This window comes from Aquarana catesbeiana, linkage group LG11, assembly GCF_042186555.1.
Source record: "Aquarana catesbeiana isolate 2022-GZ linkage group LG11, ASM4218655v1, whole genome shotgun sequence".
NCBI lineage: Eukaryota > Metazoa > Chordata > Amphibia > Anura > Ranidae > Aquarana > Aquarana catesbeiana.
In genome coordinates this window covers 223,498,259-223,513,400 of record NC_133334.1, presented here as the reverse complement: position 1 = coordinate 223,513,400, position 15,142 = coordinate 223,498,259, and the positions used below count along the sequence as shown (strand labels likewise).

Sequence of the window (15,142 nt, the reverse complement as noted above, 5' to 3'; positions counted from 1 at the left end):
CAAAATGTAATATTCAGTATATTGGATGCACAAGATGCCTCTGTGACAGAATACGGGACCACATACCCAATATCAATATAAAAAAAAATATCAATGTTGCTAGACATTTCAGATTCCGACATGGTTTGGACACCAGTTTCCTCAAAGTTCAAATCATAGAATGTGTGGACACCATTGCTTGAGGAGGACCGTTTTTCTCTGCTCAAAAAAAGAGAAGTGTACTTTTTCCCCTATCTGCTGTCTTACATGATGTCTCTGATGAGGACAACAGAGTTGTTGTTTTTGTTTTTAAACAACACATACTTATTTTTATTACTTTTTTCATTACTTTATATTTTTTATTTTTTACAAATATTTTCATATATAAAACACCTCATTTCACATAACATTTTCCCTTTTCTCATTTATTTTTATTGCCCATTTGTTTTACTTTCTTCGCTCCATTTTTATTTTCACTTTTTCATAACATGATCTTTAACTCATGATTCTGTTTGTTTTCTTCCCTTTTGTTCTCCACTTCCACACCATCATTTCACAGTCTTCATCAACATGCATCACACACACTTGCATTTATTCCATTTACGGATGATGCTTAAATAAACCTATGCTAGGCAGTTTTTCAAACCTCTGTGACCAAGCCCCAGTGTGCGGGGCGAAACACGTCAGAGGGCGTGACTGGACTGGCACTGGCTGAAGCCACACTCATTCACATATTCATGCACTGTGTTGGTGAGCGGTGTTCCTTTTTTTCTCTGTTTATAGGGACGCAGCAGCTGTACAAACACAGCTGCTGCTTCCAGTTTAACATCCGTGTGGGTACTGTACGAGTCAGAGAAACGCACACTGTCTGCATTCTGGGACACGCACCTGCACGGATCAAGTTGGGAGCAGTGGTTGTGTCTCAATTGAAATGAATGGGGGTGCACTGGAACACCTGCCCTGGTGTGCACTTAAGTACACCTGAATCAGGCCTAATAGGAAAAATGACAACAGGTGTCCATTGGTAACTAATATGACCTTACAAATTGCAGCACTTATATGGGACATCCTCAAAAATTATTGATATTGACAAGATCAAAAGAGAACAGTAGAATAAAAGAAATAAGCAGCACATCAGAAATGTATCTTTAGCTGTTAATTGAAAATGTCTACAAACATATCTACAAACCCCCCACAGTATATTCCAGTTCCAAGCAGCATAGCTTTGGAACACACACACAGGCTCCTTATTTAAGCCTCATTAGCTCATTAGGTTTTGGAATTCCTGGTAGACAAATCTAGGCCATTGAATTGTTTATTATGAGCAAGACCTAAAAATTACTCAGAGAGGAAAAGTTTCTTTACCATTAGTTCATCGAAGGGTTAGGATCTTGTCATACTTGTGTTATGTTGAGGTTGTAACCTGTACTGCCATATTTGACCTTACACCAGGGGCGTTGAAAGGTGGCAAAAAGATCAGGGGCTTCAGCCCAAAGTCCAAGGCCGGCAACGGCGGGGGAGGTGTGTGTATGTGGCGTGGGCTTTTTTGGCTGGGCGGTGGGGTTGTGTGGCAGGGGGTAAGCTCACTTGTTGGTGCTGCCTGGCTTACCAGTGCCCATCAATGATGACCACTAAACTCACCTTCCTGCTACCCTGACCTACATACATTGACTTATCTGACCTACATACACTGACCTACATACACTGATCTACATACACTGACCTACCTGACCTACATACACTGACCTACCTGACCGACATACACTGACCTACATACACTGACCTACATACACTGACCTACCTGACCGACATACACTGACCTACCTGACCGACATACACTGACCTACATACACTGACCTACTTGACCTACATACACTGACCTACCTAACCTACATACACTGACCTACCTGCCTTACATACACTGACCTACCTGACTTACATACACTGAACTACCTGACTTACATACACTGACCTACCTGACCTACATACACTGACCTACCTGACTTACATACACTGACCTACATACACTGACCTACCTACACAGACCTACCTGACTTACATACACTGACCTACACTGACCTACCTGACTTATATACACTGACCTACCTGACTTACATACACTGATCTACCTGACCTACATACACTGACCTACCTGACATACACTGACCTACCTGACTTACATACACTGACATACATACACTGACCTACCTGACATACACTGACATACATACACTGACCTACCTGACTTACATACACTGACCTACATACACTGACCTACCTGACCTACATACACTGACCTACCTGACCTACATACACTGACCTACATAAACTGACCTACTTGACTAACAAACACTGACCTACCTGACATACAAACACTGATCTACATACACTGACCTACCTGACCAGGACATCTTCACGTGTCCTGCAGCAGCTCAGCTCATCATCACAGCAGGCAAGCAGGCAGGCAGCCAGGAGGAGGACCGAGGAGGAGGAGGACCGAGGAGGACTGAGGGCCGAGGAGGAGGAGGACCGAGCGGGGATGTGGCGCGGCGGCCGCATTGTAATTCCTGCCTTTTGGAGCCTGCACGCCTATGATGGACGTCACACGTCCTGCGATTGGACCAGTGAGACGTCCATCATAGGCTCTGCAGGCTCCAGAAGGTGGGACCTGCTATGTTACTCAGCCACATTCGACAGCGCTCGGCATCAAATTGGTCCCCGCGCTCGCCGGCTCAGGGCTAAATAGAATGCTGCATCTCTTCTGTCCCCCGCTTAGACACTCGGGGCTATTGAGCCCACATTCGGGGCTCTAGCCTCAATAGCCCCCTATTAACGACGCCTATGCCTTACACTATTCAAAAAGAGAATGAAATTCCTTTTTTGTCACCAATCTTAACCCACAGCCTGCTTATGTTCCACCTCCTTCCCCATGATGCACATTGTAATGGCTTAATATGGAGATGCACATTGTAAAATAAATCAGCTGCTCTGTCTTTTGCTATCAATATGTTAGCATCATGTTCAGTGGAGATTAGCCACTTAAAGACCGAGCCTCTTTCTGAGATTTGGTGTTTACAAGTTAAAAACTTTTCTTTTGCTAGAAAATTACTTAGAACCCCCAAACATGATATATATTTTTTTCTAACACCCTAGAGAATAAAATGGTGGTGGTTGCAATACTTTCTGTCACACCGTATTTGCGCAGTGGTCTTTTTTGAAAAAATACAAATTTTGAATAATAAATAAAGACAACAGTAAAGTTTATTTATTTTTTTTTTTTATATCGTGAAAGATAATGTTACGCCAAGTAAATTGATACCCAACATGTCACGCTTCAAAATTGCACCCGCTCGTGGAATGACGACAAACTTTTACCCTTAAAAATCTCCATAGGTGAGGTTTAAAAAATTCTACAGGTTCCATGTTTTGATTTACAGAGGAGGTCTAGGGCTATAATTATTGCTCTCGCTCTACCGATCGTGGCAATACCTCACATGTGTGGTTTGAACAGCATTTTAATATGTGGGCACTACTCATGTATGTGTTTGCTTCTGCACGCGAGTTCGGCGGGACGGGGCACGTATAAAAATTTTTTTTCTTATTTATTTTACCTTTTATTTTTGAATGTTTCTTTAAGAGCTATGGGTGGAAGTGACGTTTTGACGTCGCTTCCGCCCTGCAATGGTATAGTGACGGGTGGGGGCCATCTTCCCCTCACTCGTCTCCATACCAAGCCAGGTAGAGGACCTAATTGCCTCCTCCGCTACCGACGGCTCCGGTAAGCAGTGGAGGGCACTGGAGAAAGGCGGGAGGGGGGGCTCCTCTCCCGCCGCCAATAAAAGTGATCTTGCAGCGAATCAAACGCAGAGACCACTTTTATCTGAAACTGGACCGCTCACTGAAGAAGAGGCTACCAGGGTTATGGTAGCTATCTGCTGCCATAACAACGATACCCCTCTTCACAGTGCCGACGTATATCGGCGTGAGCTGGTTCTGGAAGTGGTTAGGTATTCTCTGCACCTACAGATTTTAGTACAGGTCCTGCTTGGTTTCAGGGTGACTTCTTCCTGAACAAAATAAGGAACATATACTAGAGAAGGGACTGATTTAGCTTAATAGGGTTCTTTAGTGATAAAGTTAATGTATTATCCATTATTATTGTCCATCCAGTTCAGTCAACACAGAAAAAACAAACGCACAAATAGATAACCTCCATATACACTATTCTATACCCACAGTTGATCCAGAGGAAGGCAAAAAACCCAAATACAGCATGATCCAATTTTCTCCAGCGGGGGAAAAAAATTTCTTCTTGATCCCCCAACCAATATAAAATATACCTATAAAATATTAGTATCCAGTTATATTATGTGCAAATACGGGGGCTTCACTTTAGTTTTAGGCTTACAGTGAGGGCTAGGTTATATAGGTATAGGCATGTAGAGTCTCCTTTTAGGGTTGCTCCTCAGAGGTGGAGGGATGATGAAAGGTTCCCTAAATAAGGGGGGGGGGGGCAGGTTGAGCGGTTCTGGTTTTGCACTCTGCAAAATAAACACTTTTGTGTGCTCTCCCCTTTGGTAGAGGGGTGGCTGGCTTACCTTACAAAAGTTCCTGATCAGAGTCTATTTGGAAGTGGACACTAGGGCATAAGTACCACTTATGCTCATGCTTTGTTTCAATTGGACAATGTCATCTTATTAAAGAAGTTTGCTTGCCATGATTTGGAAGATATTTACCCAGAATATGGAATGTTGCATACTCATTACTGAATCTAAAGAATTACTTATGCGACAAGAAGCCTCTTAGTGATATTCTACTGGAAGTGAAGTGTTATATGCCCAATGTCCGGGCAGAAGAGTTGTGTACTTTACTGGTGCAAACCTGGTTAGCTCTGAAATGGGTGGTGATGAAAGAGCAGGAGTCCCCCACATCATGTTGCATGCGTCAGGGCTCCCGTGTCTCATGGGCATTTTGGGCTATGTGTGTTAGTATTCCAGGTGGGAAGGGGTTAAAGATGGCGTGACCAAAAGGATGGATAGAAGAAGTTTAGGACTGACATCCATGCATGTGGCAGTATGTGGTTTGGGCTGAACACCTGAGTGATGCCCTTCATCCTATATATATAGAGGAATCCTAGCTGCACGTGTTGACCATGTGTAAATAAGCTGGGGTCCCCCTTACACTGGGTTAGTTTAATATTGGGCAAAGGGGTGAATTTTAAAGTGCTCACTTTATGGGTTAATGGGTCTTTTCCCCCTTATCAACATAATAACCATTGCATTTTTATTATATACCTTATTTCAGACCCGGTAATGTCATTACTGTGTCTTTGTGCTTATCTATGCAATGCAAGCAGATCATGGCTGGTGGGAAGGACTGACAAGGTACTACTGTACATATCTTCCTGAAAAAAATCATAGCACCCAGCCTTAGTTCTTTTCTCAAGTTCCCTCATCACTGATGCAAGCAGGGGGCTGGCTCCTTGGCTCTTTTCCTGTCCCTGTAATAGCGTACGACAGCAGGAGAAGAATTGAGGAAGCAGTTGTCACTGGACCAGGAAAATATAGACTGTAATAATAACCGGAAAGAGCTGGTCTCACTGACCCATCTTTTTTCTATCCTCTGGTTGGATAACTATGGCGAACTTGCTCTCTGAACGGGCTCCTCTCACATTCGATCGCTGGAGGATTAATCACCTGTCACATTTTCTTGGCTCACCATTTTTGCTTGAAAGCTCCACTCCTTTGAGGAACTTTGCTTGGGTGAGGGACCAATCCAGAGGTCTTAATCAACCGCTTACGAATCTCTGCTGGATCTTCACACCACTGAAGACCTTCCTGGCAAAATGGGAGAGGGATTTGCAAGTCACTTTCACTGAACCCCAAAAAGAACGCATACTTTTTTTCCCACGTAGTAAATAACACGAGACCACATATAAAAATAGTGACGCGTTGTTATAGAACCCCTTCTGTTCTGGCTAAGCTATTTCCTCAATAAACTGATCTGTTGAACTGTTGGCGCTGCGGCCTACACTTGGGCACCCTCTTACATATTTTCTGGGATTGCCTTGTGCTCCAAAGTTTTTGGCAACCCGTGCCAAAGCTCATACATAAACTCACACATATCTCCTTACAAGATAACCCAGCTGCATTCCTACTTAACCTTACCCCTTTATCAAGGAAACGTTATCATAAAACCTTCCTCAAACATCTCCTTAATGCTGCACGGACCTGCATCCCACCTCTATGGAAGCAACAGTCCATGCCAATTTTGGCCCAATGGCTCGAAAGAGTGAAGGATATTGTACAAATGGAAGACCTCTGCTTTGCGAGATAAATCAGAGGAACATAAGTCCATATGGTTTTATTGGGATCTCTTCCGCTTCTCTGACGAATTCCTCCAATACACATGATTAAGATCCATCGTTTGGCATCTCCATTGCTTGTTTGGCGCTGTTGATCTTGGCTCCCTGGGGGGTGGGGGTTCTCTCTCTTTTGCCTTTTCCTCCTTCTTCTCTTTCTTTTTCTGTTTCTTCTCCACTTCACCTTTTAAACAAAAAAACAAAGAGTAGTGTGCACAGACCCGTATATTTACCCAGCTTTAGATTTCAGTTAGTGGAGTAGCAGATCCTTCTGGAAATTGGAGGATAACATCCCTCAAACAAGTTTGCAATCCAGCACGGAGTATCGGTTCTGCTTATTGCATCTATTACTGTTTATAAGCTCTGTGAAGTTGTCTTTGTATTGTATCTGTGTCACATCTTTAAATAAAAAAAATAAATAAATAACCTGAAAGAGGTTTCTACCCTTGTCTATTTGACTGTTTTGTTGCAGTGTATGGCTCCACTGGAGACAAAATATCCCCCCCAATGCAGACAGAAACTACACTAAATATCTGATGGGTTCCATTTCTTCACAACTGTAAAAGCAGAACAAAATCTTTGGCTTCTTTTTAAGGGCTTTTTGTTTAAATGGAACTGAGATGTGGCAGTTAACAATTAGCTTAACACCCCTTTAAGTAAACAAACAGGTACTGCAAAATTAGTTCCAACAGCACAGTCCCGCATTAACCACTTCAGTCCCAGAAGGATTTACCCCCTTCCTGAACAAGCCCTTTTTTGCGATACGGCACTGCGTCGCTTTTAACTGACAATTGCGTGGTCGTGCGACGTTGTACCCAAACAAAATTGATGTCCTTTTTTTCCCACAAATAGAGCTTCCTTTTGGTGGTATTTGATCACCTCTGCGGTTTTTATTTTTTGTGCTATAGACAAAAAAAAGAGCAACAATTTTGAAAAAAAAGCTATATTTTTTACTTTTTGCTATAATAAATATCCCCCAAAAAATATATAAAAAAAGTTTCTTCCTCAGTTTAGGCCAATATGTATTCTTCTACATATTTTTGGTAAAAAAAAAAAAAAAAATCACAATAAGTGTATATTGATTGGTTTACTCAAAAGTTATTGCGTCTACAAAATAGAGGATAGATTTATGGCATTTCTATTATCATTTTTTTTTTATTATTAGTAATGGCGGCGATCTGCGATTTTTATCGTGGCTGCGACATTGCGGCGGACAGATCGAACACTTTTGACACTATTTTGGGACCATTGGCATTTATACAGCGATCAGGGGGGTTAAACACTAGGGGGTGATCAAGGGGTTAAGTGTGTCCCCTCAGTGTGTTCAAACTGTAGGGGGGATGGGCTCACTAGAACATGACAGAGATCACTGTTCCCGATCACTGGGAGCAGTAGATCCCTGTCATGCTGCTAGGCAGAAGAGGGAAATGCCTTTGTTTCTCCCCGTTCTGCCTCTCTGTGCCACGATCGCGGGCCACCGGCGGACATTGAGTCTGCGGGACCCGCCGGCACGCCGGCACGCTCTGGCGGGGGGCGCGTGCGCTACTCGCTGATGATGGAGTGACGTACGGGTACTTCGTTTTGCGCACCTGTGCCACTTTGCCAAAGCATATCGGCGTGAGCCGGTCGGCAAGTGGTTAACAGATACAGCAAGACAGCATCAACTAGCAATCATTATGTTGATGTTCCAATATATATAACAGTTCCAATATATAGGTGCAACCTAAAAGTCCCCACATGGTCCATGCCTACAGTTTAGCAGTTCTCCAAGTTCACTAAATAAACAGATTTCCCAACAATTCAGGTATTTTGTATCCCAAATGTTCCAATGCTCTTGGGCAACGCTGTATCCTGACCTAGGCCGACAAGGCCCAGGCCTAGGGCAGCACTTTGCAGGGGGGCAGCATGGAAAGAGTCCCCGGTCCCCTGTTAGTGTAACGCCAGTCTTATGGGGTGGACTGGGCTGAGAGGCAAATTAGTCTAGCGCCCCCATAAAGCAACCGCATTGCTTCCGGTATGCGGGCGGCATTCTGCAACTGTGGGGGGGGGGGGGGGCACTTCTAATTTTGACTGTCCTACCACCCTGGACCACAAACCTTCCTCACTGTGCTATGTTTTCTGCTGCACCATTGGCATGGTTATATCTTCTTAGTCCTCTCCGTAAAATTATCAGAAATTTGTGCTTAAAGTAGAACTATAGGCAACACTTTTTTTTTCATTTTGGATAGAGTAAGGAAAGGTTATAGCCCCTGTCAGTTTATTTTTTACCATCCCTGTCCCAATAGCCAAACAGGAAGTGAGAGGAAATCTATGCAAATTAAGGGAATCCATTGCCCCCCCAGGCCCTCAGAACTAGTGTCCCCACTCAAAAATCTCAGGGCAGGTCTTAAACAGCAAGGGATGTGGCCCATTAGCAGTAAAATCAGCAGCAGTAGCAGTAACAGGGCTGTACACAGCAACAAGTGTCCCTTTATAATCCACAAGAGTTTCTATCTCTAATTCTGCTTCCTTTTTATGTTTAGTGCAGTAAAATGTTCTGCTGCTCCTTTTGGGGTCCTTACTATCCGATTCTGCAGCAAAAGATTACTTTACTTACCTTACCCAAAGTCAGTGTGTAGGCAGGTTGCCTACTGCAAGTTAGTCAGCTTTGGCTGCCCTAGCCAGGGGGAAGGGGTTAATGTTTTTACCACCTCCCCCAGGCTAGGTTTGTGGACTTCTTGGGATCTGGCCTCCCATCCTGCGTGTGTTATAAAAGGGAGAGGGTCTGGATCCCTGTGTTCTTTTTTTCTGGAGCACCAGGCGAAGTGAAAAAAAGAGGGCCGCTGGTAGTACCGAACCAAACACCAACTCGTTGGGACACCATTATTATGGACACTGCCATTCTGGACTTACCATTCATGGACTCTTCCTTTGCAAGTATGCTGGGGCAGCCACAGGCAACTAAAAAAAACTGAGGAGCTAATTAGGGTCAGGTGATCCAAAGGGTTATAGAAGGTTAGTAGGTTGATGGAGATTGGTCAGTTAAGGTTAGGTGTCATAGAAGAATCTGGAAGTTCAGCAGTTCAGTTAGGGATTGTTCAGTTTGGGTCAGGTGTTTTAGAGGGTTCTAGAAGGTTAAGAGTTCAGACAGGGATTGGCTAATAAAGGTCAGGTGACCTTTCAGAATATTCTAGAAGGCCTTTTTTGGCCTGTTTAAGGAGCTGTTCCCTTAGGCTCGGTGCCAGTCGCCAGAGAAAATACAGCCCAAAAGAGCTCAGGCAAAAGACGTTATTATACTGCAGCATTCTGTGTTTATCTTTGGCGGCATGAAGACCCTGGTACGACAGCTTCTGGAGCGAGCGGAGGCGGCTGGAGGAGAAGATTGGATCCGGCATTGCCTTGCCTTGCCCTACCTGCGTTTCAAGAAGCGGGAGAAGATGGAAGAAGGCCAGAGTCAGCGCCGGGAGCAAGTGGAGCAGGTGTTTCTCAGCAGCGGCCATGTCGGGTTGCCGAACAGGAGGAGTTTCTGGCGGAGGAAGTTCCAGAGGTCATCAGGCAAGAATGCATGGCACAAGCCGAAGAGGAGGGGCGTAGAGCGAGTTATGGCCTGTACACATGACTGGTTTTGCCGTCGGAATAAACTCCGAAGGTTTCTCCGACTGAATACCGCTCAAGCGGTCTTGCTTACACACGGTCACACCAAAGTCCGACCGTCTAGAACGTGGTGACGTACACCACGTACGACGGGCCTAGAAAAAGGAAGTGCAATAGCCAGTAGCCAATAGCTTCCGTCTCATACTTGCTTCAGAGCATGCGTCGTTTTTGGTACGTCGGAACAGCATACAGATGAGCGGTTTTACCGATAGTAATTAGTTCCGTCAGAAAAATTTAAAACATGTTTTATATCTAAGTCCGTCTGAATTTGATGGGAAAAGTCCGATGGGGCACACACACGATCAGAATATACGATGAAAAGCTCCCATCGGACTCTTTCTGTCGGAAATTCCGCTCGTGTGTACGCGGCATAAGAGGAAGCGTCAACAGAGGAGGAGCTTCAGTCCGACCTCCTGTGAGAGGAGTCAGAAGACAGGAGGTCGGCCTTGTCATGGTATAGTCAGTGTGCATGCGCGACAGTGGCGAATGGAAGAGGAGGTGGGCGGAGCATTTGGATGATGTCAGCAGATGCAGGAAGGTCGCTCAAAACAACGCGGAAAGCCCGGTAATCGTCTGGGGCTGCAGAATAGCGAAAGAGAAACACACAGGGAACCTAGTTCGGTTCCCCCTCATAATGTTCCACAAGCCGGCAGTCCTATACCTGCTTCACCTATGGCTACTCCTGGAGTCAGCGGTGCTCTGGGGAAGGATGGTAAGTGTGCTTCTTTATCTCAGCTCTCAGCGCTATCTTGATCTTTGGAGAAGCTGATTAATGTTATGCTTACTCAGTCACTTTCTCAAACAGGGATGTCTGGGGGTGTGGACAGCGGTACAGCAGGGGTTTGGTCAGCTGTTTTGGAAACAGCACCGGGGCCTATACCTCAGTCCGCTGTTGTTATATCCCTACTAGACGCAGCGCAGACATAGTAAATGTTTCAGATAAAAGGGCTAAAGAATGCATGCCATGTTTTCTTTCACCTCTAGGCTTTCATTTGCATTCCTCCCTGAAAGAGAGAATTTGGAAGATGCATTACATAGATTTAAGCATGGTTCTTCCTCCTTCTAGAGAGTTTTCCAAATATGAGAGAAGGGATTAGAAAACAGAGGATGAAAGGGAGGATGAAAGGCGGAAGCCATTAATTAAATAATTTTACAGTTGGTTACAAGCCTTTTGCATCTATGCAAGTGTATTGTGTGAGAAATTTCCTGTAAAAAGTTTGTTGTTATTTCAACATATTGATATAATCTTAGAAGCATATAGGAGCTTTAGTGGTCTATCATGGTTAACTTATAATGAGGCTTTTAGACAAAAATTGGCGGTCCAACCCTCTCTGCAGTGGGGGTCCAAGGACGTCAGTCTTTGGTTAAATTTATTTTTGCCTCAACGATAGCCTTTTTCACGTCCAGCTATGTCTGTTACCACTCATTCTTCTGGTACTACATACTGTAAAAAAGGTTTATGGTTTGCATACAATGATAGCCAATGTAAATGGTTGACTGCTTGCAAATACAAGCATGGATGTGCCTTTTGCTCTGGAAACCACCCGATCTCTAAATGTTTTCGTAAGCTGCAAGCAAATCAAAAAGAGGGTTTTTCAAAAAGCAACTACACCAGTGATATTTCCAAGAATGCTTCTGTGGTTGAAAATCTATCCAAATCAACAGATGGCTTCTCTGTTAATTGAAGGTTTCACGGTAGGTTTTCAATTACCAATCTTTTAAGGTTCTGGTTGTACACTGGTGGAGAATTTAAATTCAGTCAATGACTATCCTCAGTTGGTAGGGAAAAAAACTATTTAACCACTTCCCGCCCGCCCTATAGCGGATTGACGTCCGGGAAGTGGTTGTGTTATCCTGACTGGACGTCATATGACGTCCAGCAGGATAACATGCCGCAGCGCGCCCCCGGGAAGCGCATCGCGGCGATCGGTGGAGCGGTGTGTCAGTCTGACACACCGCTACACTGATCTTGGTAAAAAGCCTCCGGCGGAGGCTCTTTACCACGTGATCAGCCGTGTCCAATCACGGCTGATCACGCTGTCAATAGGAAGAGCCGTTGATCGGCTCTTCCTCACTCGCATCTGACAGACGCAAGTAGAGGAGAGCTGATCGGCGGCTCTCCTGGCAGGGGGGGTCTGCGCTGATTGTTTATCAGCGCAGCCCCCCCGCAGATCACCACACTGGACTACCAGGGATGCCACTAGGACCACCAGGGAAGGGGCAACGTGGATGGCCAGGTATGTACCCCATGGCCATCCACATGTGCCCAATCTGTGCCAATCAGTGCCCACAAATGGGCACTGATTGGCACTATTATACCAAAGATCTGCCCAGCAATGACCAGATCTGCCCAGCAATGCTATATCAGTGCCACCTGTCATTGCCCATCGGTGCCACCTGTCATTGCCCATCGGTGCCACCTGTCATTGCCCATCTGTGCCCATCAGTGCCCACCTATCAGTGCCCATCAGTGCCACACATAAGTACCCATCAGTGCCACCCATATATGCCAATCAATGCCACCTACGAGTGCCCATCAGTGTCGCCTATGTGTGCCCATCGGTGCCACCTATGAGTGCCCATCAGTGCCGCATACCAGTGCCACCTATCAGTGCCCATCAGTGCCACCTATCAGTGCCCATCAGTGCCGCCTATCAGTGCCCATCATCAGTGCCCGTTAGTGCCACCTCATCAGTGCCACCTCATTGGTGCCACCTCATCGGTGCCCATCAGTGCCGCCGTATCAGTGCCCATCAGTGCAGCTATATCAGTGCCCATTATTGAAGGAGAAAGCGTACTTATTTACAAAAAAATTTAACAGAAACAAAGAAAAACTTGTTTTTTTTCGAAATTTTCGGTCTTTTTTTATTTGTTGCGCAAAAAATAAAAACCGCAGAGGTGATCAAATACCACCAAAAGAAAGCTCTATTTGTGGGAACAAAATGATAAAAAAATTGTTTGGGTACAGTGTAGCATGGCCGCGCAATTGTCATTCAAATTGCAACAGCACTGAAAGGTGAAAATTGGGCTGGGCGGGAAGGTGTCTAAGTGCCTGGTATTGAAGTGGTTAAAGAAGTGGAGGTGGGTAGAATGGAGGGCCCTTTTGATTTCTCTCCTTTCTCACATTTTAGGATCTCTCCATTGGGTTTAGTTCCCAAAAAAGAGCCGAATGAATTTCGGCTCATTCATCATTTATTGTTTCCTTTTGGCAGTTCTTTAAATGATTGACCTGCATTTGTCATCAGTGTCCTATACATCTTTTGATTCAGCGGTAGAAAAATTGTGTTTGTTAGGGAGGAATGCATTAATGGCAAAAGCAGATGTCCAGTCGGCCTTTAGGCTTCTTCCGTTGAATCCAAATTGTTTTAATTCCCTGGGTATTAGTTTTGAGGGTCAGTTTTATTTTGATAAATCTTTGCCAATGGGATGCTCTGTTTCTTGTTTTTATTTTGAAGCATTCTCAACTTTCTTGGAATGGGTGGTGAGTAAAGTAGCAAATTCTGGGGCGTGGCCAAGATGGCGCTGTGAGCGGCTGCGTTTTAGAGAGCTCCGCACATCCGCAACATTAATCCGGATCCATCAGCTTCCAATCCCCTGCTAACACATCCCTGCTGCCTGGGGTGGATCCACAGACCTCCCGACTGCTAAAGGGAGAGGAGAGTTTTTTTTTCTTTTTTTTTCTGGGCTGTGATTGGGGCCCCGCTGGACGTCCCCAGCCTACCTTGAGGTACTAGGCCGCAGCCTTTCCTGGCGGGCCGCGCCGCGAGCCGGAGGATCCCTGGCCTGATCGGCGCTTCTGACGACTCTCACAGCCCACTATGGTCCGCGGGTTGAGGCTAAAGGGCTGGCTCGGGTTTGGCCATAAACAGTGATCCGGGTCTGTTCTCCTCTTCACCCCCACGAACAGCTAGGCCGCAACCGCGGCCTTTCCTGAGGGCCCAGAACCGCCGGACCGGCTGGGAGGGTGACTGATCCCACGGGCCTGGAAGAAGGGGCCCTGAGACGGCTGGAGGCCTCTACCTGGACAGCAGAACAAGCCCTGGACCATCCCCACCCCTGATATCCTGGGTGAGACACGCTGTGGATGGGTTGAATATCCCTGAAGGCCTGTGGAAGTTTAAAGAGGATAGCTCCTGTACTACTCAACTCGGAGGTGAGGGGGAAGATATGTACTGCACTGCACCTATTGCCTGAATACCCCTGACCCCACTGACAGGCTCCCACAGCCAGTTACTGAATATTGCCCAGATCAGGGCTTCAGAGTTCTGAATGAGGCACAGGAATTCCAGCGCAAAATACAGTAAAGGGGGCAAAAGGTTGACCTTTCCGCCACAGTCGGACTTCCCTCAAACGCCCACCTGTCCCACCCTGGAGGCTCACACCATACGCAGCGCCCATAGAGCCTCGCAGACGAACCTCATGGAGTCGGACGACTCTTGTCCCCCCTGGCTGGCGAACGTCATGGTGGCCATTGCAACTTGCCAATCCACATTAACAACAAAAATTGAAGCTGTTCAGCTGGATATGGGGCTAATCCGCCAAGATATAGACAAACTCAGGTGGCGAGTTACTGAGACGGAGCAAAGACTGAGTACCACTGAAGACAGCACGGCGGAACATGGAGCAACACTCCGTGCGCTTCAAACCAAAGTAAAGGCCCTAGAATACAGAGCCGAAGACGCGGAGAACAGAAACCGGCGCAATAATCTTCGTATTATCGGTTTACCAGAGGGGGCAGAGGGGACCAATCCTACCTCCTTCATAGAGGGCTTGTTGCGTGACCTTCTACCCGAGGCCCGTTGGTCACCCTACTATACAGTGGAGAGGGCACACCGCATGCCGCCTAGGCCGGGGCCTCCTTCATCCTCCGTCTCCTCAACTTTAGAGATAGAGATGAAGTTCTCCGCGCCTCCAGAAATGTTGGGGACCTCAGATTCCAGAACACTAAATTGATGATTTTCCCTGATTACTCGGTGGAGACACAGAAACTCAGGAAATCTTTCGACCAAGTTAAAGCGGCATTGAGATCACGCAGCATTCGCTACAGTCTGAGAGTCCAGGACGGCGAGACAACTCGATTCTTCAGCACACCTAGAGAGGCCTCTGCCTGGCTGGACTCGCTACCACAGGTCCGCTGACCGACTAACCGTTATGTGCCGAATGACCTCT

General features: G+C 45.9%; 1 long non-coding RNA gene across 1 annotated transcript in view; it reads right to left on the bottom strand.

Annotated features, from left to right (window-relative positions):
* Nucleotides 1-4,494: 4,494 nt before the first annotated feature.
* Nucleotides 4,495-15,142, bottom strand: part of LOC141112506 (uncharacterized) — a 114,532-nt gene continuing 103,884 nt past the window's right edge. The window contains exon 3 of the long non-coding RNA XR_012236611.1: nucleotides 4,495-6,524. This is a non-coding gene — a long non-coding RNA (uncharacterized lncRNA). The remainder of the gene's footprint in view (nucleotides 6,525-15,142) is intronic.